Source organism: Thamnophis elegans, chromosome 6, assembly GCF_009769535.1.
Source record: "Thamnophis elegans isolate rThaEle1 chromosome 6, rThaEle1.pri, whole genome shotgun sequence".
NCBI lineage: Eukaryota > Metazoa > Chordata > Lepidosauria > Squamata > Colubridae > Thamnophis > Thamnophis elegans.
The window spans coordinates 7,596,381-7,620,823 of record NC_045546.1 but is presented as its reverse complement, the minus strand read 5'-3'; the positions used below and the strand labels follow the sequence as shown (position 1 = coordinate 7,620,823).

The following is a 24,443-nucleotide window of genomic DNA, read 5'->3' as shown; positions in this document are numbered from 1 at the left end:
GGTATATAATGCATCACTACATATTACAAATGAACAGAGTTGGAAGGGACCTTGTAGGTCATCTAGTCCAACCCCCCACCCAAGCTGGCGACCCTACACCATTTCTGACAGTCTCTTCTTGAAAGCTTCCATTGTAAAGCTCCCACAACTTCCGAAAGCAACTTCTGTTCCATTGGTTGATTGCTCTCACTGTCAGAAAATTCCTCCTTATTTCCAGGTTGAATCTCTCCTTGTTCAGTTTCTATCCATTGTTCCTTGTCCTGCCTTCAGGTGCCCTGGAAAATAGCTTGACCCCCTCCTCTCTGTGGCAGCCCCTCAAATATTGGAAGATGCTATCCTGTCTCCCCTGGTCATTCTCTTCACTAGACTAGCCATGCCCAGTTCCTGCAACAGTTCATTGTATGTTTTAGTCTCCAGTCTCCTAATCAGGGAACGTAGAATAATAGGGTGGGAAGGCACCTTGGAGGTCTTCTAGCCCAACCCCTGCTCAAGCAAGAGAGCCTAAACCTCCATTGATGGAGCGCCCACAGCTTCTGGAGGCAACCCATTCCAGATTAATTGTCCTCACTGTCAGGAAATTTCTCCTTAGTTCTAGACTGGAAATCTCTTTGATATGATGCAGGATATAATCAAATAAAGGAGGGATAATGATAACAACTTATATATATGTATGGGTACAATATAAGGAAATGAGATGTAAATTGTAAACAGTGATTTGGAAAGAAGGATAGAAAACTTTGTTATTAAATATTATGGATGTTTAGCTAGAGTAGGATATAAGGATTTAGTGTCATTGGAGGAGTTTAGAAGTAGTAAATGAAATGCCAGTATGTGGTTATGTATTAAATCTTGGTATATTTTATGATGAAGGACGTTTAAATAATTATAGTCAAATGAAAATGGAGGTATGATGATGGTAACATGTATAAATATCTGAGTTAAAATACTTGAGTTAATATGAATTATGGTTGATGACTGTGGAAGAGATGCACGAACAACTTTTGTAACCAACTGATACACTTTCTACATTATGTGAAAAAGGAAGATTTTATGTGTTGTGTTTGTTTTGAAAATTAAAAATAAAAAAAACTTTAAAAAAAAGATGAACAGGTAACTTAAGTTCAGTAAACAGGAGGAAAATAAGCACATGACATCTTCAACCTACAAACAATGAGTTTAGGGACTGTTCAAACTTACAACATCACTTGAAAAAGTGATTTGTGATCGTTTTCCACATTTACGACCATCACAGCATCCCCATGGTCATATAATCAAAATTTGGACACCTGGCAACTGGCTCAAATTTATGAGGGTTTCAGTGCCCCAGAGTCATGTGATCCCCTTTTGTGACCGTCTGAGAATTAAAGTCAACGGGGAAGCCAGATTTACTTAACAAGGATTTGTTAAGGATTTGTTTACTTAACAAGGATTTGTTAACAAGGATCTAGTAATCTAGATACACCCATATTACACCTATCCTCCGTGAGCTGCACTGGCTTCCTATTGGTCTCCGGACGTGCTTCAAGGTGCTAGTCATTACTTTTAAAGCCCTTCATGGTTTAGGACCAGGGGAGAGACCGCCTCCTGCCACTTACCTCCCAACGACAACAAGATGGCACAGATTGGGCCTCCTCCGGGTACCGTCAGCCGGACAATGCCGGCTGGCGACTCCCCAGGGGAGGGCCTTCTCTGTTGCTGTGCCAGTCCTGTGGAACGATCTGCCTGCAGAGATCCCAGACCCTTACTACTCTCCCGGCCTTCCGTAAAGCCATCAAGACCTGGCTGTTCCAGCAGGCCTGGGGCTGTTGATAGATAGCCAGCCCCGTTTAGATGGAATGGGTGATGTGAATTTTAATGCTGTATTTTTATTTTATCTCTATTTTTAAAATCATATGTTTTTTGTCTGTTGTGAGCCGCCCAGAGTCCCTATGGGAGTGGGCGGCATACAAATCCTAATAAACTTGAAACTTAACAACCTTGTTACTAACTTAACAATGGCAGTGATTCGCAGACGTCTGAAAAAGTCTGTAGAGATTCTCAGTCATCCAGTAATATTGAAACTGTCACTAAATGGCACCTTCCACCCATGAGAATTGCCAAAACGTTTAAAACCTCAGCGCCAAATTGTTGGAAATGTAACCACGAATCAGGCACATACTACCACATGTGGTGGTTGTGCCAAAAAACCTTTATTTATTTATTTAGTTAGTTTGTTTGTTTGTATGCCGCCCACTCTCAAAGAGACTCAGGGAGGCTTACAAGTAAAAAAGGGAGGGGGGGACATACAAAAAATAAAAAAACAACATTAAAAGTTCAACAACATTCATAACTTAGGATGGGGCGGATACATCAACAGCCCCAGGCCTGCCGGAACAGCCAGGTCTTGGTCGCTTTACGGAAGGCCGGAAGGGTAGTAAGGGTCCGGATCTCAATGGGAATATCGTTCCATAGGGCCGGAGCAGCTACAGAGAAGGCCTCCCCCGGGGAGTCGCCAGTCAACATTGACTGGCAGATGGAATCCGGAGGAGGCCTAGTCTGTGCAATCTTATAGGTCTCTGGGAGGTAACTGGCAGGAGGCTGTCTCTCAGGTAGCCAGGTCCGATACCATGTAGGGCTTTAAAAGTAACGACTAGCACCTTGAAGCGTGTCCCGAGGCCAATGGGAAGCCAGTGCAGCTCGCGGAGGATAGGTGTGACGTGGGTGTATCTAGGTACGCCCACTATCGCTCGCACGGCTGCATTCTGGACTAACTGAAGTCTTCGAACACTCTTCAGGGGCAGCCCCTTGTAGAGCGTGTTACAGTAATCCAGTCTTGAACAAAAAAATATTGGCAGCAAATCCAAAAGTGGCTGATAGGAGATAACCAAAGAGGAAACAGAATTCACATTGGAACTATTTCTTTTGGGAGTTATAAATAATAAATATAACAAGGGTGTGTGATTTACTTAACAATACATATTATTACGGCAGCAAGAATAGTCTTTGCCCAAAACTGGGAAAACAGGGAAACTCCACAAGAAGGGGAAATAATTAGGAAAATTCTGACCTGTGCTGAAATGGATAAACTGACATGGGAATTGAAGAAAAAAGATGAATCAGAATATTATCACATCTGGGATAAATTTTATCGATGATTGGGGCAATAAAGGAAAGACCCAAAATAGGCAATGGCTAAGATTCATCAAATGGAGACTAGAATTATGTATGAAACTATAATAGAGAAAATGCATAAGATAAAACACAAAGCCACATGGTTGGAAATATGATATTTCTATATTTGTAAACACGGAATAGATCAAATGTTTAAAAGCCGGGTGGTTACAATGTATAACTTTATATCCTAGCGCGTATGGCATAGATTTCGCCAGGACGGTTACACAGCGTCCAATGTTTTAATTTGTATTCAAAAGAAAAACTCTTTTTAAAAAAGAAACTGTCACTAAATGTTGTAAGTCGAGGACTACCGATATGTTTTATGCAATGCCGTAGCTTTCATTGTGATGTGATTTTTGGGGGGGATACTGCTGTAAAATGTGTGGCTTGCCGCAGAGCGAATTCCCAGCAGTGTTCCAAATGATGACAGCATCCTCCCTTTGTGATGTAAGGTCTGCACACTTTCTATAGGCCTGACATGCTCCATGTACTAAAGAGTTGAATTTGCATAAGAAAGGCACCGTGTTGCTTTATTCATTGGCCTCCCCTTGACCTTATCTGTGGTTTTGCTTCAATACTTCCCGAAGTTATGATAAAAGTTCTTATGATTATTTCTGCATTGCCCCAGGCATCTATTGCCTTGACGGAGAACGCAATTTACAGAATGAATAATATCAAATGGATGTTTTTCCAATTCAGCAAAAAAAAAAAAGAAGTACATTTTCATTCTTAAACCCACCATTATTTTCAGCCAGCTAATGTTGGATAAGTGCCCAAAACAATGTAAGGTTTTAAATCTTCTTTTCCCCCATCCCCGCCCAGGCAGGGATGGGGGATTGAGTATATATTTTGATCAGAAGAAAATTAGCACTCTCCAGCTTCTCTTCATATCATCGCTTATTATTATCACTTCTGAAGTTTAGCTGTGGGTGTCACACAGTGGTGGGTTTCAAAAAAATTTGGAACCTACTCTGTGGGCGTGGCCTCCTTTGTGGGAGTGGCTTGTCGGCCATGTGACCTGGTGGGAGTGGCTTGCCAGCCATGTGTTTTCTTTCTTTGTTTCTCCCTCTCTCTCACTCACTCTCTCTCTCTTTCCTTCTTTTTGTCTCTTTGTTCTTTTTTCTTTTTTTCTTTCATCTCTCTCTCACTCTTTTTCTTTCTTTTTTCTTTTTTTCATTTATTTCTTCCTTTCTTTCTCTTTTTCTCTCTGTGTCAGTCTTTCTGTCTGTCTGTATGTCTGTCTGTCTGTCTCTCTCTCTCTCTGTGGCAGTGGTGGGTTTCAAAAAAATTTGGAACCTCTTCTGTAGGTGTGGCCTGCTTTCCGGGTTCACTGGTGGAACCTCTTCTAACCGGTTCGGTAGATTTGACGAACCGGTTCTACTGAATAGGTGCGAACTGGTAGGAACCCACCTCTGGTGTCAAGGCTTAGGAGTAGACAAAACGGAAAGACCTGCAGTCCAGGGAGGGATCTATCAGCATATGTCAGAACCCACCAGGTCCAAGCATAAGTTCCCAACTGTGGGTCAGGAGCATCCCAGAGTGAAAAGCTCATACAATCAATAAGGCCTATGTTAATTAATTTGTTATTTGGGGGTTATGACACAGCTGTGATGGCAAACCTATGGCATGTATACCCAAAGTGGCATGCAGAGCCATGTTGCCAGGCATACATGGCATTTCTTGTTCCTTTTCCAAGTTTCTGGTGTACATGCGTGCGCAACGATCAGCTGTCTTTGTGCATGCGGCCGTGCCAGAAACTGGAAGAGCTGGTCTTCCGTTTTCCATTGTGAGAGTGCGTGCCAGCCAGCTGATCATCCCGCCAGTAACTGGAAGATAGCTGGCTAGCGGGCATGCATACGCCAGAAACCAGAAATTCATTTTCCGGCACGCGCGTGTGCCCTGGGCAGCTCCTCTTCTGGGTTGCGGCCCTGATGAACACGCGGCTGCTCCCTTTTCCGCACTTGGTGCCGAAAAGGTTCGCTATCACTGTGGTATAACCAGCATTGATAACCCACTGTGGCGGAATGTAGTGTGGATTCCTAGGAGGGAGGGAGGGAGGGAGGGAGGGCCTTCTGGAGGAGCAAGAGACAATGCAACTTAAATATCCTGTGTGGGAGAAAGAGAGTGAAGATCAGTGGCGGGTTGCAGGCAGTAGGTCCCGGTACGGGCATACCAGTACCTGCCAGGAGCACCGGGTACTGTTCCTGTACGGTGCTCCGGAGGGCCCGCCCGCCCACCCTCCTTACCTGTATTTGAGCTCTTCAGCGCTTCAGCGCATGGAGTGTATGGTGCCTGCGCAACGCTCCGTCAAGCAGCTGGAGCATCGCGGAAGCATTGCAGGAGGTAAGGAGGCACACACATGCTACACACATTCATGTGGTGGGTGCCAGACTCCGTTGCACCGTACTAGTTGCAACAGGATCTGGAACCCACCACTGGTGAAGATGGTTCCTCCCTAATAGTTCCAAGAGTATATGTTAAAGGATGAAGGAAGTTCTACTTTAGTTTAGCAAGATCTCTGTCTATAGGTGAGGAACAGTAACGGAAACTGCTTAGAAGAATTTCAACAACTCCTTTTGGTTTTCCAGAGCCTGACACCCTAAAATACCCTAAAAACAGGACCTCGCTACAAGTCAGTGAAGGCACAAAGGAAGAATTCAAAAGATGGGTGGATACAATGGAACTGTGTTTTGTGAAAGGCATCTCTCTCTCTCTCTCTCTCTCTCTCTCTCTCTCTCTCTCTCTCTTATCGATCTATCTATCATCTCTCTCTATTTATCTATCTATCATCTATCTCTATCTATCTATCTATCATCTATCTATCTATCATCTATCTATCTATATCTCTATCAATAAATCGATTGATCGATCTCTATCTATCTATCTCTATCATTATCTATCATCTATCTATCCATATCATCTATCATTTATCTTGATATCTGTCATATATTTATCTCTATCATCTATCCTACCTATCCAATCTATCAATCTATCTATCTATCTATCTATCTATCTATCTATCTATCTATCTATCTATCTATCTATCTATCTATCTATCTGTCATTATCTATCTATCATCATCATCTCTCTCTCTCTCATATTCATCTGTCTGTCTGTCTGTCTGTCTGTCTATGTATCTACCTACATCAATCATTCCATGAATCACTTTTCAACAAGGGACAGCATGTTGTGCGTCCTGTTTTCTTTCTTTTTAAGCCATTATTTAGGAGGTCCTTTTCCAAACCCTGGATAGAATTCCTAAGAGGGCAACGAGTCTGAAAGCCATAATCTCCATTACAGCTCGCAACTGAAGCAGTTTTTCCATGGAAGACAGTAGATGGTAGAGGGAAATGGATCATGATGGGGATGAGAAAGAGATTCCTAAAACCAATGGTAGAGTGTAAACCAGGGGTGGATTCTTGCCAGTTCTAACCTCTTCTATAGAAGAGATTCCACATATCTACAGTGCTGTTTAGCACTGGTTCCACCTTCCTCCCCCTGCCCGTCCTCACATCATCAAGATGAAAAGCGAAACGAGGAATTCTGGGAGTTGAAGTCCACAAGTCTTAAAGCTGTCAAGTTTGAACACCCCTGGGTTTTTTTTCTAAAGGGTTAGGGGTGCAAGGGTCTTGTAACTTGACAGCTTTAAGACTTGCGTGCTTCAAATGCCAGAGTTTCTGAGCCAACATTTTGGTTGCTAAGCAAGAGTGTTGCTAAGTGAGTTTCACCACATTTTACAAGTTGGCCACGCCCACCCAGTCACATGGCTGCCAAGCTGGTCCCGCCTGGTCACATGGCCAGCAAGCCACTCCCACCCAGTCACATGGCTAGCAAGCCACTCCCACAAAGCAGGCCACACCTACAGAAATGATTCTAAAACAATTTGAAACCCACCACTGGTGTAAACCAATCCCCAACTCTCTTCTACCTTTGCCAAGTGAAGCAAACCTTTTCTGCGGCTAGTTAAGGGTGCAACCAAGGGAGCCAAATTCCCCTTTCTAAAACCTAGGAGTACGGGGGATTTTTAAAAACATAAGCTATATCAATTACAACCGATCCATGGGAATGTTTCTAAAAAGCTGCAGCTGGCTCACGGATCCCTTTTACCCCAAAGCTCGACTGCTTTGAGGGTTACGAGAGGAGATGTGCCAGGGGGCAAAACACCCAAAGCTGTCTGGAAGCGTATGGGCTGTGTGCCAGCAAATACAGTAGTTGCACATCAGATATATGGGGCTCAACTGCAAACACACACCCCACACACAAACATAATAGGATTGTGATATTATTGGGTTAGCAGCTGGCAGGGCAAGTCGAATGACTTAGTCTGGCTTGATTCCCCCCCCCCCCTTCCTTCTCTTTGAAAAAAGAGCTTGCATATGGGCTGGAAAAGAATTGGATATAATATAGAAGCTGGAAACATTTAACAATGAAGAAACCAACCTTCACATCTTATGAGATGGATGACAGTGATGTCTGCTTGTCAACTGTAATACATCTCCTACCAGATGCTGGGATTGAATCGAAGTGGAGAATGTTCTCCAGCATCCTCTGGGTGGATATACCGTATTTTTTGGAGTATAAAATGCACCATGATTTTGAAGAGGCAAATTTAAAAAAAAGGTTTTGCACTCTGCAGACCTCCCAAAAATAGCCCGTTTTTTTTTGGAAAATGGGCCCGTTTTTTGTAAAAAAAAAGGGGGGGTGCATGCATAGCCTTTAGGAAGCTTGTAGAGTGCTCCTGGGGGTTGGGGGGCAAAAACGAGCAAAAGGCGGCCCATTTTCCACTCATTTTTGCCCTCCCCAGCCCCCAGAAGCACTCTGGAAGCCTCCTAAAGGCTATCCAGTGCCATTTTTGCAAAGGGGGTGGGGTTTCGGGAGGCCAAAAATGCTTCTATTCAGTGTATAAGATGCACCCAGATTTTCATCCTCTTTTTTGGGGGGTAAAAGGTGCGTCTTATACTCTGAAAAATACGGCACATGCCCCAAACTCGTCAACTTAACAGAATAACAGAATAGCAGAGTTGGAAGGGACCTTGGAGGTCTTCTAGTTCAAGCCCCTTGTTAAGTGAACGTTGGCCCATTTTATGACCTTTCTCGCCACGGTGGTTAAGTGAATCACGGCAGTTGTTACGTTAGTAACGCAGGTTGTTAAGTGAATCTGGCTTCCCCATTGACTTTGGTTGTCAGAAAGTCGCAAAATGGGATCACACGACTTCAGGGACGTTGCAATCGACATAAATAGGAGCCAGCTGCCAACGGTCTGAATTTTGATCCTGAAACCAAGGGGATGTTGCAAAGGTCATAAGTGTGAAAAGCAGCCATTACACTTTCCCCAGTGCTGTTGTAACTTTGAACAGTCGCAAAATGAACTGTTGCAAGTCAAGGATCTGTATTATGATGATGATAATCAGTATTATACTATTGCTTTTCCTGTACACTGAGAGTTTCTGCACTGGAGACAAATTCCTTGTCTAGTCACATTTAGCCAAATAAAGTCTTCTCTTCTCTCCTGGATTTTTTCTGTATTGCGTTCTATTCTGTTCTCCATTCTCTATATTCTATATTCTATATTCTATATTCTATATTCTATATTCTATATTCTATATTCTATATTCTATATTCTATATTCTATATTCTATATTCTATATTCTATATTCTATATTCTATATTCTATTCTATATTCTATGTTCTGTTCTGTTCTATATTCTATTCTACTATTCTATTCTATTCCTTATTCTATTCTGTTCTATATTCTATTTTCTTTTCCTTATTTTATTTTATTTTATTTTATTCTATTCTATTCCTTATTCTATTCCGTTCTATATTCTATTTTGTTCTGTTCTGTTCCTTATTCTATATTCTATATTCTATATTCTATATTCTATATTCTATATTCTATATTCTATATTCTATATTCTATATTCTATATTCTATATTCTGTTCTGTTCTATATTCTATTCTATTTCATTCTATTCCTTATTCTATTCTGTTCTATATTCTATTCTATTCCTTATTCTATTCCGTTCTATATTCTATTTTGTTCTGTTCTATATTCTATTTTATTCTATTCCTTATTCTATTCTGTTCTATATTCTATTCTATTCTGTTCTGTTCCTTATTCTATTCCTTATTCTATTCTATTTCTTTTCTATTCTATATTCTATATTCTATTCTGTTCCTTATTCTATTCTATTCTATTCTATATTCTATATTCTGTTCTGTTCTATATTCTATTTTATTCTATTCCTTATTCTATTCTGTTCTATATTCTATTCTATTCTGTTCTGTTCCTTATTCTATTCCTTATTCTATTCTATTTCTTATTTTCTATTCTATATTCTATATTCTATTCTGTTCCTTATTTTATTTTATTCTATTCTATTCTGTTCTATATTCTATTCTATTCTGTTCCTTATTCTATTCTATTCTATTCCTTATTCTATTCTGTTCTATATTCTATTTTGTTCTGTTCTGTTCCTTATTTTATTCTATTCTATTCCTTATTCTATTCTGTTCTATATTCTATTTTGTTCTGTTCTGTTCCTTATTCTATTCTATTCTATTCTAATCTAGCCCTCTTCTGTCCCATCCCATCCCATTCCTCCTTTCCCACTCAGATTTAAGTACATAGTTTGTTATCTCATTCAAAGACCAATTTTTACCTCTTGACATTTGTTCCTCATCTCTTATCTAACCTAGAAACAAGGAGAATTTTTTTCCGACAGCGAGCACAATTAATCAGTGGAACAGCTTGCCTCCTGCAGTCGTGGGTCCTCCATCATTGGAGGTTTTCAAAAGTAGATTGGACAACCATTTGACTGGGAATGGTATTAGATTCCTGCCTTGAGCAGGAGGTTCGACTAGAAGACCTTTGAGGTCCCTTCCAGCCCTATGATTCTATCACCTGAACCGGTCTGAACTGGCTGAATACCACCTCTGATTAGAAGACTAAAACATATGAAGAATGATTGCAGAAATTGGGTATGCCTAGTTTAGTGAAAAGGAAATTTAGGGGTGACAGATAGCAGTGTTCCAATATCTAAGAGTCTGCCCCCCAAAAGAGGTGTGTGTGTGTGTGTGTGTGTTAAACTATTCTTTAAAGCACCTGAAGGCAAGACAAGATGTAATGGATGGAAATTAATCAAGGAGAGAAGTGACCTAGAACTAAGGAAAAGGTTTGAATTTTTTGAATTTGAATTTTGAATTTAAAGTTTATTTATATGCCGCCCTTTTCCCTGGGGTTCCTGATTGTTAGAGAAATTAATCAGTGCAATGACTTGCCTCCAGAAGTTGTTGGAGCAGCCAACACTGGAGGTTTTTAAGGAGAGATTGGACAACCATTTGTCTGAAATGCTATAGAGTTTCCTACTTAAGCAGGGGGTTGGACTAGAAGACCTCCAAGGCCCCTTCTAACTCTGTTACTCTGTCATGTTCTATTGCTTCAGCATACCTCAGTCAGCAATCAAAAAGAAGGAAAAAATGCTATTTGCCAAACCAAAAAGGCTTTTGGGGGAGAATGGATTGGAGAACGAATTTGGGTCTGTTTACAGTCTTTCAGATAAGAAGTTAAACATTAATTTTTCTCCAAAGGTACCATTTTATGTAACGCTCTGGAAATATCTAAATGAAAAACAGACCCAGCAAAATTAGACCTATAAACCAAGTTCCACCCTCAAATTCTCAAACCACAAGGATATATTTCCCACCGACACCAAATGCAGCCCTGCCAAAGAAATGTTCACATTTATAACCAAAGACCAAACTGATTCGATCACATATCTAGTGTATACCTTGGAAGCTTGGGCCACATTTGAATGAATACGGTTGTAAAATTGTTGTTTTGGAGCAGTGGTGGTAGTTACATCGCGAACTACTTCGGTGCCCAGTAGGAAAAGAAAAATCACTCGGCAGATATTTGGCACGTCAGAAAGACCAGGCAAAAATCCAAGCCTGTTAACAATGGACCGATTCCCACAACCACCCTGCCACGAGGGTTTAACCATGAGTTATGTAAGCCACAAATGCCTGGGTCTGCATATTGCTCTAAGCCAGGGGTCAGCAACCGGTGGCTCTGGAGCTGCATGTGGCTCTTTCATCCCTCTGCTGTGGCTCCATGTCGCCAGTCAGTGCCACAGTTTTGAGAGAAGCCACTTTTGTTCTTTTGGAGGCCTTTAGGGCCAAATGGGCATCGTAAGCCTCACAACCACTTCACTTTTGGAACACACAACACACCCAAACCTTCCTACCCTGCCAGATTTTGGAGTGCAATCTTTTTGGCCTGCAGAACTCCACATCCTTGAGGTAAGGCTTGCAAAAATGTATACAGGTAGTCCTGGACATGACCGCAATTGAGCCTTTCTGACACCAGTGAAAGAGGTGAGGACCTCCTACTTACTGGCAACCCCAGGATCTGGAGCCGCATGTGGCTCTTTCATCCCTCTGCTGCGGCTCCCTGTCGACGGTTTGATCGGCACCACAATATTGAGAAGAGCTTCTGTTTGGGAGTAAGGGGAAGCACAGCACACCAGGAGGAGACTCTATGGTCATCTCCACAATTGATAGGGCTTTCAGTTAGGACAGGTAGAGGAAAAAGGATGCTGCGCCAGGAGGAGACTCTATGGTGGGGGAACCGAACCTCCAGTTGGCAGGGGGGAAAGGACACCGTGCTAGGAGGAGACTCTATGGTGGGGGGACCGAACCTCCAGTTGGCAGGGGGGAAAGGACACCGTGCTAGGAGGAGACTCTATGGTGGGGGGACCGAACCTCCAGTTGGCAGGGGGGAAAGGACACCGTGCTAGGAGGAGACTCTATGGTGGGGGAACCGAACCTCCAGTTGGCAGGGGGGAAAGGACACCGTGCTAGGAGGAGACTCTATGGTGGGGGGACCGAACCTCCAGTTGGCAGGGGGGAAAGGACACCGTGCTAGGAGGAGACTCTATGGTGGGGGGACCGAACCTCCAGTTGGCAGGGGGGAAAGGACACCGTGCTAGGAGGAGACTCTATGGTGGGGGAACCGAACCTCCAGTTGGCAGGGGGGAAAGGACACCGTGCTAGGAGGAGACTCTATGGTGGGGGGACCGAACCTCCAGTTGGCAGGGGGGAAAGGACACCGTGCTAGGAGGAGACTCTATGGTGGGGGGACCGAACCTCCAGTTGGCAGGGGGGAAAGGACACCGTGCTAGGAGGAGACTATGGTGGGGGAACCGAACCTCCAGTTGGCAGGGGGGAAAGGACACCGTGCTGGGAGGAGACTCTATGGTGGGGGAACCGAACCTCCAGTTGGCAGGGGAGAAAGGACACCGTGCTAGGAGGAGACTCTATGGTGGGGGGACCGAACCTCCGGTTGGCAGGGGGGAAAGGACATTGTGCTAGGAGGAGACTTTATAGTGGGGCAACCAGACTTCCAGTTGGCTCCAGAACTGAACAGGGGGCTTCCAGTTAGGACCTTTGTGGCTCTTTCAGTCTTTAAGGTTGCCGACCCCTCATCTAAGCCATAATTTACAAACGACAAGAGTTGCGTTGAGGAGCATCAGCAATGAGCTATAATCTCATCAAAATGATGAGATTGCACTATGACATTGTGACACAACCGTCCTTTACGAAGAGGCAGTCCAGGGCTTACAACCGCAACCGAGCCCAAAATTTCTGTTGCTAAACAAAATGGTGCTTAAGTGAGCTTTTGCCACATTTTAATGACCTTTCTTGCCACAGTGGTTAAACGAATCACTGCAGGGATTAAGTTAGTAACACGGTTGTTGAGTAAATCTGGTTTCCACACTGACTTTGCTTGTCCGAAGGTCGCAAAAGGAAACCACATGACCCTGGGACACTGTAATTGTCATAAATATGAGTCAGTTGCCAAAGGTCCACGTTTTTATCGTATGACCGTGGAGATGCTGCAATGGTCATAAGTGTGAAAAGCAGTCATAAGTTACTTTTTTAGTGCCACTGGAATTTCAGACAATCACTAAATGAATGGCTATAAGTTAAGGACTAGTTGTGTTATTATTATATTGTCTATTCTTCCAAGGAGTATCACAATTTTTAGAGTGGATGTTTTCTAATGGTTTGGCCTCTAACCCAGGACACTGCAACCGTCATAAATATGAATCAGCTGCCAAGCGTCTGAATTTTGATCACATGACCAGGGGGATGCTATGCGAAAAACAGCCCCAAGTCATTTTTAAAAAAATTGCCATTCTCACTTCAAATGGTCACTAAATGAACTGTTTTAAGTTAAGGACTATGTGCATACGCATGCAATGTTTGCCACAAGGCCATTGTTGTGAGCAGAGTTGGCAACAAAGCACATCAACCAGGTTTCACTCTTTCCCCCTCCTTTGGGCTCTTCTGCAGACCCAAAAAATTGAGTTGACAAAATCCACTTAGGCAAAAATCAAGCATATCATATATTATGGATAAGTGTGATGTATGATCTCAGGCAGTTAGTTTAGGTGAAGGGAATGATTGATAGGAAGGAGTAAGGAAAGGTTTTTTCTGCAGCCTGTTTTCTAAGCCAGTGGTCGCCAAGCCCCGATCCGTGGATCGGTGTGATTATCTGGGATAAGACTTGAAGGTAGGAGTGAAATTCAGCAGGTTCTGGAGAACCGGTAGCAGAAATTTTGAGTAGTTTGGAGAACTGGCAAATACTACCTCTGGCTGGCCCCAGAGTGAGGTGGGAGTGGAGATTTTGCAGTATCCTTCCCCTGGATTGTGGTGGAAATGCAGATTTTGCAGTATCCTCCCCCTCCCCGGAGTGAGAAGGCAATGGGGATTTTGCAGTATCCTTCCCGTGCCACGCCCACCAAGCCACGCCCACAGAACTGGTAGTAAAAAAATTTAATTGCACCACTGCATGAAAGTCACACAGCCAGCTGAGAGTTCAAACTCCCCTTTAATGCTCCAAATTTCCCCTCAAACGCTCCCAGACAAGTCCCAGAACAAAGCATGGGCGCACACCAGGGATGGGTTCCTGCCAGTTCTAACCTCTTCTAGAGAAGAGGTTCCACAAATCTACCGTGCCGTTTAGAACCGGTTCCAGCTCCCTCCCCCTGCCCATCCGCACATCATCAAGATGAAGAGTGAGAGGAGGGATTCTGGGAGTTGAAGTCCACAAGTCTTAAAGCTGTCAAGTTTGAACACCCCTGGGTTTTTTTTCTAAAGGGTTAGGGGTGCAAGGGTCTTGTAACTTGACAGCATTAAGACTTGCATGCTTCAAATGCCAGAGTTTCTGAGCCAACATTTTGGTTGCTAAGCAAGAGTGTTGTTAAGTGAGTTTCACCACATTTTACAAGTTGGCCACGCTCACCAAGTCACATGGCTGGCAAGCCACTCCCACCTGGTCACATGGCTGGCAAGCCACTCCCACCCGGTCACATGGCCAGCAAGCCACTCCCGCAAAGCAGGCCATACCTACAGAAGAGGTTCTAAAATTTTTTGAAACCCACCACTGGTGCACACACATACACAACGCCCAGTAAATGAACAGGGAAATGAGTCCACCAAAGAAGGAACAAATAATGAGTCCACGAAGGAAGGAACAAGGCACTGATTCCACAAAATCAGGAAGAATCAAGCAGCTCTACAAACTCCAAATGTCTTTATCGGCACCCCAAACTCTTACCAATTCAGCATTTGTTCCCAACAAACGCCCTTCCCCACAGAATGTCCTTAAATCTCAGTCCCCAGGTGTGCCTTATAAAGAGGGGTGGGGCGCTCTCCTCCTGAGTCGTCGGCTCAGCCTGTGCTGTTTCTGCCTTCTCTTCACCCTCTGTGCTCTTGGATCAGGAGACGGCAGTCCTTGCTCATCGCCTGAGCTCCGTTGCATCTCATGTCCACTGCTTTCCCTCTTTCGGTCATCCTGCCCCCGTTCCTCCCTGAGGGGCCATTGCCTGCCTCATCTCAAGCTGTCCCAATCCTGAGGGGGCCTGGGCTGCCTTGGCCTGTTCCTCCCCACGTTCCTCTGAAGCCAAGAATTCTGCCCCCCTCGATCTCCATCGGCTCCAGCTCCCGCTCGTCCTCCTTTGCAGATTCAGGCTCTGATGGGGGCATGACAACTGGGGTACCCGTCCACGGGAACAAGCGAAGCTCCATCCATGGGATGCAAGCACCATGCAAAGCCATGCCCCCTCCGGTCCAGGGTTAAAAAAACCTTTCTCCATGGAAACGGTCCCTGAGGCCCAAAAGGTTTGGGGGGGCTGCTGTTTTAATCTGCTAAACATTGAAAAATTAGTCCCAAAGGTGCTTTTTCCAGAAAGATTTTTCTGGAAGTCTTTCCGAAAAATCATTTTTGGGACAACCATGACCTGGATGACTGAGAATCATTGTTCTAAACCAGTGTTTCTCAACCTTGGCAACTTGAAGATGTCTGGACTTCAACTCCCAGAATTCCCCAGCATTCGCTGGCTGGGGAATTCTGGGACTTGAAGTCCAGACATCTTCAAGTTGCCAAGGTTGAGAAACACTGTTCTAGACCATGGTGGCTAAGAAGGGGAGAGACAGACTCTAAAAGTTAAAATCCACACCTCTTTTTAAAAAAATATTTTTTATTCAACTTATTTAAACATTGAAAACAAAACACAAATTTCCACTCATGACAGCGATCCTGTATTGGCACCCTTAATATCATTCATGTTTACATAAGCTCTATAGCAGTGTTTCTCAACCTTGGAGCTGGCTGGGGGATTCTGGGAGTTGAAGTCCAAAGGACTGAAAGTTGCCAGGGTTGAGAAACACTGCTCTATAGAATGCAATTATATGAAATCCAAACCTCTTAAGAGTTGCCATGTTTGCCAAACACTGCTTTGGACATTGTTCTAGTGAAAATCAGGATTAAAAAGTTGCTTCCCGCAACATTGTGGGAAGCACAGAGGAAGCTTAACCAGCCCTTGGGTTGCCTGCCCCTTCACATCTCTTGCTTGATCCCCAATGGAACACCTGGATATGTTTGAGCACCCCAGACCCTCCAGGTACCGTATTTTTCGGAGTATAAGGCGCACCGGAGAATAAGACGCACCAAGGTTTTGAAGAGGCAAATTTAAAAAAAAAGTTTTTGCACTCTGCAGAACTCCCAAATACGGCCCATTTTTTTGCAAAAACGGGCCCATTTTGTTTTTTTGTTTTTTAAAAGGCATGCATAAGCCTTTAGGAGGCTTGTAGAGTGATCCTGGGGGCTGGGGGGGCAAAAATTGGGCAAAAAACAGGCCTTTTTTTCGCTCATTTCTGCCCTCCCCAGCCCCCAGGAGCTCTCTGAAAGCCTCCTACAGGCTCTGCACAGCCATTTTGGTGAAGGGGGCGGGGTTTCAGGGGTCAAAAAATGCTGTATTCAGTGTATAAGACGCACCCAGATTTTCACCCTCTTTTTTGAGGGGAAAAAGGTGCGTCTTATACTCTGAAAAATATGGTAGTCCTCGATTTACAAACTTTCATTTAGTGACCATTCAAAGTTCCAACAGCACTGGAAAAAAGGGATTGATCATTGTTGTTTTTCCACTCACGACGTCTGTGACGTTTCCATGCTCAAGTGATCAAAATTCAAAAGCTTGGCAACTGACTTATATTTATGACGGTTACAGAGTCCATGGAATCGGTCACCCTTTGCGACCGTCTGGCACACAAATTTCAACAGGGGAGCCACTTTACAGTCAGGTTACTAAGTTAACAGCTGCATGGGATTCATTTAACAGGAAGGTTGTCAAATGGGGCAAAACTCACTTAACAACTATCTCACATTCGAAACAAAAAACTTTGGTTTCAATTGTGGATGTAAGTCAAGGACTACCTATAATGCAACCAGTAAGAAAGTCTCCCCTGTAATTATCTAAAACTGTAATTACAGAATTGGAAGAATATATCCGGGGTGAGAGGATTCAATGTTTCTTTGGTACAAAAATCCAAATGAAAGCATGTCTAACCAGATGAACATCCAACCTCTACTTGAATACATCCAATCCAGGGATCAGCAACCTTAAAGACTCAAAGGGCCACAAAAGTCCTAATCGGAAGCCCCCCGTTCAATTCTGGAGCCCACCGGAAGTCCGGTTTCCCCACCATAGAGTCTCCTCCTAGCGCAGTGTCCTTTTTCCTCTACCTCTCCTAACTGAAAGCCCTATCAATTGTGGAGCTGACCAGAAAACCTGCCTCTTGCCATAGAGTCTCCTCCTGGCAAGCCCTGTTTCCCCACTCCTCAAACCGAAAGGTCCTCTCAATATTGTGGTGCCGACCGGCGGTTCCACCACAAATGCGCGCACAACAAAAGCGCGCCTGACTAAACCGCGGTGTCTAAAGCGCGGTGACAAAACCGCGCGACGAATGAGCGACTAATTAACCCTAAAGCGCGCTGACAAAAGCGCGCCGACAGAAGCGCGCTGTAAAGTAACCCTAAACCTAACCCTAAACCTAACCCTAAACCTAACCCTAAACCTAACTGTAAATCTTACCTTAAATGAAATCGCGCTTCTGTCGGCGCGCTTTTGAAATCGCGGTTTTAGCGGTGCGGTGTTGTCGGCACGCTTATGACGTTCGCGCTTTTGACGGGTCACGCCGACCGGCCACAGGGAGCTGCAGCAGAGGGATGAAAAAGCCACATGCGGCTCCATAGCTCCGGGTTGCTGACCCGATCCAGTAAGTAGGAAGTCCTCACCTCTTTCACTGGTGTCAGACAGGTGCAATTGTGGTTGTAAGTCCAGGACTACCTGTATACATTTTTTCAGGCCTTACCTCAAGGGTGTGGAATTCTGCTGGCCAAAAAGATTGAACTCCAAAATCTGTCAGGGCTGAGAGGTTTGGGTGTGTTTTGTGTACCAAGGGTGAAGTGGGTACCTTAAGTGGTTGTGAGGCTTAAAATGCCCATTTGGCCCTAAAGGCCTTGAAAAGAACAAAAGTGGATTAAATGTGATGCCCCACCCATTCTAGAATTTCCATCCCAAGCACAAAGTCCAGAAGTGATTTCCAAGTAGAAATAAAAGTCTTTGTTTTTTCTTTGATCAAAGCCATCTATTCTATTCTATTCTATTCTATTCTAGTCCACTCCCTTCTCCTTTGCCTTCAGTCTTTCCCAACATCAGGGTCTTTTCTAAGGAGTCATTAAAAACATATGTGTATTAAAAGTTAAAACATTACAATTAACAACCACAACTGGATAAAAGAGACCAATAGTTAAATGGGAAGAAGGTGGGATCTACCAACCATCACTATGTAGATTCTATCTGCTCCACTACCAAGGAACTGGCTGCAGCTGATATTTTAAGGCCCTTCTCCAGCCAAAGGAGATAAGCGGGATGAAACCTAAAGACTATTTGAATGGGAGAACTTGAAGGATTCTCAGGGCTTTAGACTAGCCTGAGAAGTTGGGAAAATCCCCTGGAAGGAAGAAATATTCCATGTTGTCATAGAACAAAGAGTGATAGGGCCGGAAGGAACTTCAGAAGTCTTCCAGTCCAACTTCCTGCTCAAGTCAGGTGTTTCTTACCCAATCAAATGGTTGTCCAGCAGAGGTGGTATTCAGCGGGTTCTGACCAGTTCTGGAGAACCAGTAGCAGAAATTTTGAGTAGTTCGGAGAACTGTAAACACCACCTGTGACTGGCCCCGCCCCCATCAATTCTCTGCCTCCCGAGTCCCAGCTGATCGGGAGGGAATGGGGATTTTGCAAGATCCTTCCCCTGGTACGCCACAAAGCCACGCCCTCACCACTCTTCAGGTTTTCCATAAAGCCGTTAAGACCTGGCTGTTCCGGCAGGCCTGGGGCTGTTGAGTTCCATCCCCACTCGAATTGGTGTGGTTGTTGAGACCTTTTAAACTGGTTTTGTACTGTTGTCTGTCTTTGTTTTCTTTTTCCTTTTGTATTGTTCCCTTCCCTTCCGGTTTGTTAGCCGCCCTAAGTCCTTCGGGAATAGGGCGGCATACAAGTTGAATAAAACCTCAAACCTAACCCTTTGGAAAAGAAAACCCCAGGGGTGTTCAAACTTGACAGCTTTAAGACTTGTGGACTTCAACTCCCAGAATTCCTCCACTCGCTCTTCATCTTGATGATGTGCAGACAGGCGGGGGGAGGGAGCTGGAACCGGTTCTAAATGGCCCTGGAGATTTGTGGAACCTCTTCTATAGAAGAGGTTAGAACTGGCAGGAATCCACCCCTGTTTCCAACCCTCTTGATCTGATCCTTCTCTTTGATAGACTAGATATACCTAGTTCCATCAACTGTTCCTCATACAATTTAATCTCCAGACTACCATCCTTATTGTTCATGAAGTCGCAAGAACTCCACTTCAACTGGAAGGAGACTTTACTTACTCTTGAAGTACCTCTTCTCAAACCTGTATTTTGAGAACTTCAGCAAAACACCAAGTAGAGAGAGAGAGGGAGAACGATTTCCTGGGCAAACAGTCACCATGCTTCAGCCAAAAGGGCTCATTTAATTAATTGCCTTGGGAACTTGCCAGATTGGAAAAGCAGGGTGTAAATCAAATTAGGAAACAAACAGATAATAACTCAAAACCGGTGGGTCAAACAGGACATGCCTCCTTAAGTGGAAATAAACTCAAAATCGGGGGAAATATTAAGGCCAGTCTGCATGGAAACTAATAGACACTCCTTCAAAGAAATAAGAAAAATTGCACGTCAGCTGTAAAACGTGCCCGTTTTTCCTTGAGAAGTGTGCGTGTGTGTGTGTGTGTGTGCGTGCGTGCGTGTGTTGTGTTGTGTTATGTTGTGTTTTAGTCTTGGCTTAGTATAATTAAACTAAAATAAGTACAAAAAACGTTCACATAAAGAACGTATGTTTCCGGAGAAAGCCCTTATCTCTAGGAAAGAAAAATATGCTGTTGTACCTCATTAAAAACACATTTAAAACAAGCATTCCCAAATAAGCCAAAATTTTCTAGACATATTCTGATTTAAGAATCCGAAGCCTCAGCCAAGGTCAAAGAAACCGCATGATTTAATGTGAGCGGTAAGAGCATGAATTAGACAATTGTTTCAAATGCTCTTGTCTGAAAAATTGCCAGTTAGTCATCTTGGTCTAATAACATTCGTTGCAATGTTGCGCTATTGTGCTGGCCTACTCTACAGGGCTGTTGGAGAAGAGCAAATTCCAGAGATACTACCAAATAGCAAGCAATCAGCTGCCAAGATAAGGGATGCATGTCTGGCAAGAGGTGCCTTATTTTGTGCCAGTTTTTAAAAGCATGAAAGAATGCTTGTTCATGATTTAGCAATCATAAGAAGCATTCCTAATTTTAATGCCACGCTTCTTAATTTCATTTCCGGTGTACCTACTAAGTCTTGCTAGGTGAATCACTGGGCACGCACAGAACAACGTAGCTTTCTCACAGAGAGAAGGAGGGTAACCAAGAGCAAAATCCAGATTTTGCCTGCAAAAATTTTCCCCCTGAATACGTGTCCTGCCCAAAAGACAATGAAAGAATATTAGAGAGACACAAACTTTGATCTTACAGAAGTAGCTTTTTAAATTCCTTAGCAAATTCAAAGAACAATAAGGGGGGGAAAAATGCAAATTCCTACAAATCGGGTCCCTGAACTTTAGGTAAGTGGAAAGAGAAGGACGTGATCCAAGATGAAATATGTCTCTGCAGATTTCTCCGCTCCAATACCGTCTAAACATCGCAGCCTCCAGAATTCCCAGCCCTGCTAATGAGGAATTCTGGGAATGCTTGCCTTAATCAGACGGGGGAGGCTAAAGGCTGTGTTATGAGATTAACTGCTTTTAACTTTGGCAGCCACATATAGGGATAATTCAAGATGTATACAGAACGTAAGTTCAGACAGGCAGAAAAAAGCACAAGTGGTTCTCAACTTACAAACATTTTTTTTTAGTGACTGTTCGTGTAACATAGGATAATAGAGTTGGAAAGGAACTTAGAGGTCTTCTAGTCCAACCCACTGCTCAAGCAGGAGACCCTATACAATTTCAGACAAATGGTTGTCCCATCTCTTCTTAAAAGCCTCCAGTGATGGAGGAGCATCATAATTTCTGAAGGCCAGCTGAAGACTCTCACCGTTAGGAAATTCCTCCTTATCTCTCTAGGTCGCTCTTCTCCTTGATAAGTTTCCATCCATCATTTCTCATCTTGCTTTGGAAGATAATCTGATGCTCCCCCATCTTTGTGACACCTCCTCAAATATTGGAACACTGCTAACCTGTCATCCCTAGCCCTTCTTTTCATTAGACTAGACATAGCTAATTCCTGCAACCGTTCTTCCTATGTTTTTGCCTCTAGCTCTCTAATCACACTTGTTGCTCTTCTCTGCTCTCTTTCCAGAGTCTCCACATCTTTTTTATACTGTGGTGATCAGTATTACTAAAGCTTTATAATGCAGTTATGTGATCTTCATTCGATCCCTCTGTTAATAAAGCCTAGGACTGCGTTGGCTTTTTTTGGCTGATGCCAAAAAGTTTGTTCAAAAGTTTGTTCCAAGTTACATCAATTGAAAAAATGACATGATCATTTTTCACACCATTGTAGCATCTATGTCTATATCATCTAGCTATCTTCATCATTATCATCCCTTTCATCTATATCTTTATATATCCATCCATCCATCCATCCATCCATATCTATCTCTCTATCTCTATCTCTCTATCTCTCTATCTCTCTATCTCTCTACGATATCTATCTATCTACGATATCTATCTATCTATCTATCTACGATATCTATCTATCTATCTATCTATTCATCTACAATCAATCTATCCATCTATCTACAATCTATCTATCTACAATATCTATCTATCTATCGTCTGTCTGTCTGTCTGTCTGTCTGTCTATATATCTATCTATCTATCTACAATATCTACGATATCTATCTATCTACGATATCTATCTATCTATCTATCTATCTATCTATCTATCTATCCATCCATCTACAATCAATCCATCTATCTACAATCAATCTATCTATCTATCTATCTATCTATCTATCTATCTATCTATCTATCATCTATCTATCTATCTATCATCTACAATCTATCTATGTACATTCTATCTATCTATCTATCTATCTATCCATCCATCCATCCATCCATCCATCCATCCATCCATCCATCCATCTACCTATCAATCATCTATCATCTTATTTATCACATCTCTATCTATCTATCTATCTATCTATCTATCTATCTATCTATCTATCTACAATCTATCTATCTATCTATCTATCTATCTATCTATCTACATTATATCTATCTATCTATCCATCCATCCATCCATTCATCCATCCACCCACCCACCCACCCACCCACCCAGTTCACCAAAAGGGACTCTGGGCAGTGCACAACTATGAGATAAAACAACTTTGTTGTTGTTTCTAGTCATTTTCACCCTGTTAATTTCAGTCCAACCTACTGAAAACTTTCGAAGTGCCCTTTCTGTTTTCTAGAGCATTAGCTGTGCCATCAAATTTGACCCCATCTAGTTCCTTGGATTCGTTGGTCACCTTTCATTGATACCACCAAATAGCCGTCTTTCCAATTACCGAATATGGCCACTTCGGGGAAAGCGAAGTTTGTTTCAGCCAGAAGTCTCACCGGCAACCATCAATGGTAGCGGCCGAAAGCGAGGACCGCCTTCGATCGGGGTATTTTGCCCTCAAATGCAGCCCCTGGAAATTCCTCCTTGTTGGCGGCTTCCAGCTGCTTTTTCAATGCAAAGAGGGATCTTCCAGTGGGAAGTCTCAGGGCGCCTTGAGGGGCTTCGATGCAAAACCCAAATTGGGGGGGGGGAGGGTGTTGCAGTTGTGGTTCAGGCTGCGGGGGCGAGAGAGGCTCTTTTCATAGCGGTTGGACCCTACCTCCCATTATCCCTGATCACTGGCCATATCGCCCGGGAGCCTCGCGGGATGGGACTTTCCAGGGCCTCAGCTGCGGGTAGGGGGGGGGCGCCGTTCCCCACTGCCCACCCTGCTCGCTCTGTGTGTGTGTGTGTGTGTGTGTGTGTGTCCCTCCCTCCCTCCCTCTCCCTCCCTCTCTCCCTTCTCTTTCTTTCATCCTCCCTCCCTCTCCCCCTCTCTCTGCCTCCCTCTCTCTTTTTCTCCCTCTCTCCCTCTCACCCTCCCTCTCTCCCTTGTTTCACCCCCTCTCTCCCTCCCTCTCTCCCTTATTTCACCCTCCCTCTCTCCTTCCCTCTCACCCCTCTCTCCCTCTCCTTTCACCGTCCCTCCCTCTCCCTCTCTTTCATCCTCCCTCTCTCACCCTCCCTCCCTCCCTCTCCCTTCTTTCACCCACCCTCTCTCCCCTTCCCTCTCCCCTTCCCTCTCACCTCCTCTCCCTTCTTTCACCGTCCCTCCCTCTCTTTCATCCTCCCTCTCCCCCTCCCTCCCTCTCCCCCTCCCTCTCTCCATCTCCCTCCCTCTCCCTTCCCTTTCATCCTCTTTCTCTCCCTCCCTCCCTCTCCCTCTCTCTTTCACCCTCCCTCCCTCCTTCCCTATGCCTCTCTCTTTCTCTCCTTCGGCCACTTACCTCCGCCGCAGCTTTTAAGGGCGCCGAAAGTTTTCTGGGCTTCTGAAAGCAAAGTTTGGTCTGGGTTGAAAAAGTGACGATATCAACGAATCAGGCAGGTGGGCGCGGAAAGCCCATCCCGCGCGGGGTTTCCCCGCACTGCTGCCCCCTCCCCAAAATAAATTTTCAAAAAAAACCGGAGGGTTTTTTTTTCCGGAGGGGTTTCTCCCCCAGGAGCGCAGGGAGAGCCCCTTCCCCACGCGCGAGGGAGTCCGCGGGGGATGGGCGAGCGCCTTTCTCCCGCGGGGGGTCTTCTTTTTTCTGGGTGGGAGGAAGGGAGGGGAGCGCCGGAGGAAGAGCAGGAGGAGGTAAGAAGGGAGCGCGATCGGCGGAGGTGAGAGCTGGGAGCCCCGCCGCGCTCCTTCTGCGAGCTCCGGGCTGAGACCCGCTTGCCAAGGGGAAGGAGGCGGAGGCGCTGGGCAGGCGGAGGAAAAGTTGGGGACGGCTCGGCAGCCGGCAGCCTGGCGCAGGCGCCTTGTGACCTAACCCAGCCTTTTTGTCACGGTTTTCCTCCCCCCACCTTCTCCCCTCCCCATCTGGGTGCACCCCGCCCGCCCCTCCCTGCGCATCCCGAGGCGGATTCGGAGTCGCCGCTTGTCTCGGGTCCCCCAAACTAATCCAGGCGTGCCTGGGGTGGCAGCATGAAAGGAATGGAGGAAAGGACTCTGGTCCCTCGTTCAAAGGCCAGGAAAGCCCCCCTCCCCGTCTCCGACCACTTTCTCCCACTTTCTCCTCTCCCTCCCTCCATCCCAGCCCTCCGCCGTTTCACTTTCTCCA

The 24,443-nt window shown here is 44.5% G+C and overlaps 1 protein-coding gene across 1 annotated transcript in view; it reads right to left on the bottom strand.

The window, feature by feature from the left end:
- The window catches only part of PRSS23 (serine protease 23), a 31,722-nt gene extending 7,552 nt beyond the window's left edge, over window positions 1-24,170 (bottom strand). Inside the window, exon 1 of the mRNA XM_032220096.1 lies at window positions 23,628-24,170. The gene's annotated coding sequence lies outside the window, so the exon portion shown is untranslated. The remainder of the gene's footprint in view (window positions 1-23,627) is intronic.
- Between the last annotated feature and the right edge of the window lie 273 nt (window positions 24,171-24,443).